The 4,337-nt window shown below is 37.6% G+C and overlaps 1 protein-coding gene across 1 annotated transcript in view; it reads left to right on the forward strand.

The window, feature by feature from the left end:
• PPAT (phosphoribosyl pyrophosphate amidotransferase) overlaps nt 1–4,337 on the forward strand; it is a 45,100-nt gene that overhangs the window by 21,221 nt on the left and 19,542 nt on the right. The window lies entirely within an intron of this gene.

Consider the following 4,337-nt stretch of genomic DNA (forward strand, 5'->3'; position numbering starts at 1 on the left):
GGAGGCGGAGCTTGCAGTGAGCTGAGATCCGGCCACTGCACTCCAGCTCAGGCGACAGAGCAAGACTCCGTCTCAAAAAAAAAAAAAAATGCTGTTTTTTTGGGCATATATGATCAAATAGCTTAGAGTTTTTAAGTATCTTATATAATTTATTGATTGATACATACTAAAGTTTCCAGAAGTTAATCTAAATTATGTTTAAATGGATTAAGGAATATGTCATTTAAAAGAACCATGCCAACCATAAAAACTGAAGTCCTCCTTTGATTTCCTTATTTTGGGGTTTGGATGCTTTTATATAGGCTTTCATAAAATGAGGCATAGGCTACTTTTTAAAGTGATCGAATGAGGAGGATGAAGTACATCTTAGAAAGAAATCCAATTTATATGATTTTTAACTCAAATTGACACATGAAGATGAATTATAATTACAGTGAAATTGCAGACTAATCGGGAGGTGGATAAGTATCGTTTGATTGCTCTTTGTAATGTTTAAATTAAAAATTTACTCATCTCATTAATCATTTCATTTCCAAATGTTTTTCCAGTTCTATTTTATTGAGTAACAAAAGTAGCGTTGTATTTTACATTAATAGATCAACTGTTAGGTGTGATTTTAGTGGCATAAACATTCTTTTAAAATCATGATTCACCATTATGTTTACAGGCTTTCCCGTTGAAGAAAAAGAAAAGGTATGCTCTTTATCATCTTAAAAACTCTATTAGGGTTTCTATGTTAAAAGAGGAAAACAAATGAAAAACAAACATAAGTACAAAAGCACATCACTGCTTTCAGATGGCACAGTTGTATTTAACTCTCAAGGTAAAAATTGTCGAAAAAATTAAATCAGGTTTTATAATTGCTTTAGGCTAAAATGTTGTTGAGGAATGTTTTAGATTTGTTTGAAAATGGGGAAAATTAAAATCTGGAGTTATGTAAGAATTATCTTTAGAGAAACAGGGCCCAGGTTATTTAACACCTGAGCTTGAGTATGAGAGCAGTAAAGAAAGGCAGGGTTTCTATTCTATTACCTGGTTTTAGAGTCTAGATTTACCGCCATAGAAAAGAGTCTGGACCAAATATACAAATGATAGTGAAACAGAAAAGCTCACTCTCCGACCTCTTCAGATAATTTTTTCCTAAGTTGCTCCTCATTCCACAGCATGAATCCTAAAACTGTAGGCAGAGGCTCTGGGGATTTTAAACTGAAACTCTTAAATCATTACTTGAGATGCATTTGGTATAAAATAAGAGGAGTGAAATAGAGGGGAAACTTGACCACTGAAGGAATGTGGTTTGGCAGCTGTAGGCCAAAGGAATTCTGAGGCTGAGGATGATCAGATTTAGCAGAACATGAAGCCTCGTAGAGTTGGTCAAAAGTGTATTTGGGTCCTTTGCCATGGCTCTGGTCCTGGCTACTTGCTGCCTAACAAGCAGCGTATCCCTACCACTTGCATGAGATTGATCCCAACAGTGGAAAAGGAACTTTCATTTTCTTCCCTTCTTCCTTTTATCACACACCAATAAAAATTCTGCTGGTTCCGCCATAGGAAAAACCAGAAAACATTATATAATGAATCAAACCTGGTGCAAGGAGGGCTTCTTAAGCCTTAGGGAAAAAACTTTGATTACCTTAAAAAGTTTTGGATTCTGCAGATCAAATAAATCGTAAGGCAAGAAAATCACGCAAATTTCTAAGACCCTAGTTGACATGAATGGTCAATTTGTAAAAGTGAATAAATGTATAGAAAAGTGTTCCACCTTACTGGTAATTAAACAAATGCAAATTAAAAGTTACCAATTTGTATATCATTATAGGCCATTGTTTCTTAAATTAGCCTAAATCGTTTATTTATTTATTTTATTTATTTATTTTGAAATGGAGTTTTGTCGCCCAGCCTGGAGTGCAGAGGCGTGATCTCGGCTCACTACGACCTCTGCCTCCTGGGTTCAAGCGATTCTCCTGTCTCAGCCTCCCGAGTAGCTGGAATTACAGGTGCCCACCACCACACCCAGCTAATTTTTTGTATTTTTAGTAGAGACAGCGTTTCACCATGTTGGTCAGGCTGGTCTTGAACTCCTGACCTCAGGTGATCCACCCTCCTCAACTTCCCAAAGTGCTGGGATTACAGGGATGAGCCACCACACCTGGCCTAAATAACTATTTACTTATTAAATTTGGAAAGTCCATTTTTCCCGTCAATACTCCATAATTTTGCATGACAATGGTTCTACAGAAGGGACATTCATGGCTAGTGAAGTACAGTTATTTTGGAAAGCAGTTATTTTAGAAATAATGTTTCAAAGTAATGGCCAGGCGGGATGCCTAAGGCCTGTAATGCGAGCACTTTGGGAGGCCACGGTGGGCAGATCACTTGAGGACAGGACTTTGAGACCAGCCTAGTCAACATGGTGAAACCCTGTCTCTACTGAAAATACAAAAACTAGCTGGGCATGGTGGCGTGTGCCTCTAATCCCAGCTCAGGAGGCTGAGGCAGGAGAATCACTTGAACCTGGGAAGCAGAGGTTGCGGTGAGCTGAGATCGCACCACTGCACTCCAGCCTTTTTGACAGAGTGAGACTCCATCTCAAACACAACAAAACAAAACGAAAAACCCAAAACAAAACAACAACAAAAAACCAAAGTAATTATATCCTCCTGAATCAGTATTAGGATTTGTGTCCTAAAGTAATAATACTAAAAATGGACAAAAGTTATTAATTGCAGTATCATTTGCCTGAGGGGGGTGAAGACCCACACTCGGTTAAATATTATGGAACCATTAATTGTAATATTTAATTTTAGATCATGATTAATCTTGGGTATAAAGATTATTTTTAATGCAACCAAAATGTTAATGTGCTTATAATTTTATAATTTAAAAATGTAAAAACAACTGGTGGTATTGTGGAAAGTATATGGGAAGAGGCTGAAAACCAGGGAGCCCAGTAAAGAGGTTACATTAATATTCTATATGAGAGACGATGAAGTTCTGGTTAGTCATAATGAGAATAGAGCAGAGAGAAAATTTTATGCAGTATGTCAGCAGATTTTTTAAAGACTTAGTGACTGGCCAAAAATCAAGGATATCTCAAATGTTTCTGTATAAGTGATTGGAAATATAGTGATGCTAAGGTGGAAGCAATTTGTAGGAGGATCAAATTCGGGCTAGATGTGGTGGATCATGCCTCACTTTGGGAGGCTGAAGCAGGAGAATCTCTTGAGCCCAGGAGTTCGAGACCAGCCAGGGCAACATGGTGAAACCCATCTCTACCAAAAATACAAAAAATTAGCCGGGCATGGTGGCTCATGCCCCATAGTCTCAGCTATTCAGGAGGCTGAGTTGGGAGGATCGTTTGAGTCCTGGAAGTTGAGGCAGCAGTGAGCCAAGATCACGTCACTGCATTCCAGCTTGGGTGACAGGAGTGAAACCCTCTCTCTTAAAAAAAAAAAAAAGTTGATGGAGGAAGAGAGAGTTTGATTTTGGAATTGGGGGTTTGAGGTACCTAAACGTGCATAGTTAAGTTGTAAGTATAGTCCCTCTGTTTATGAGTGAAAATGAAGGAGTTTGGAGCCAACGGAATACCTGAAAGGGCTGAAGATCCCTTTAAGAAGTGGAGATATTGGCACCCACATCTTCATCAGACCAACTCCTGGTTAAAATTGGGGACTTTCGGAAGCTAAGTGATTTACTTATTTTTTAATCAATATTTAAAGCACTTAAATAATGAAGAGTCGAAGGTGTTTAATTGAATAAAATAATGTAATTGCTGTTTAATATGGTAATAACTACAAAGCTTTCTCAGAATTTGGTGTCATCTCAGAAATGGAAAGAATGTAGGCAGGGTGGATTCTTCTTTTAATGAAATGATTTGTTACTGAGCTGTAAACATGAAAATTAGCTAACTTAAGTTAACCAGTTGTAATCTTTGTCCTCTTAACCCAATTCACATTTGGTACTTTTATTATACTATTTACTATTTTCTCTCAGGTGTTAAATTTATTTGCAGTTCTGTCCTTTTTGAGGTTTCACATTACTAAATGTATATAGCTTAGTGCTTTGCCCATGGTACACACAGATAGTGGGTGTTACAGATTTTTGAATAATTCTGCTCTTAAAAATAGCATCTATAAGGTTTAGACTATGGTAGAAATCTTATTACTGTCATTGATTTCCCTCCCTTTGCCTACTAATGCTTCCACAGACAGTGAGCAGATTCTATGTAAATAGTATTGGTTTTTTTTTTTTTTTGAGACAGAGTCTCGCTCTGTCACCCAGGCTGGAGTGCAGTGGCCAGATCTCAGCTCACTGCAAGCTCTGCCTCCTGGGTTCAC

The sequence above is a fragment of the Colobus angolensis genome, unplaced genomic scaffold, assembly GCF_000951035.1.
Source record: "Colobus angolensis palliatus isolate OR3802 unplaced genomic scaffold, Cang.pa_1.0 Scaffold54, whole genome shotgun sequence".
Taxonomy (NCBI): Eukaryota; Metazoa; Chordata; class Mammalia; order Primates; family Cercopithecidae; genus Colobus; species Colobus angolensis.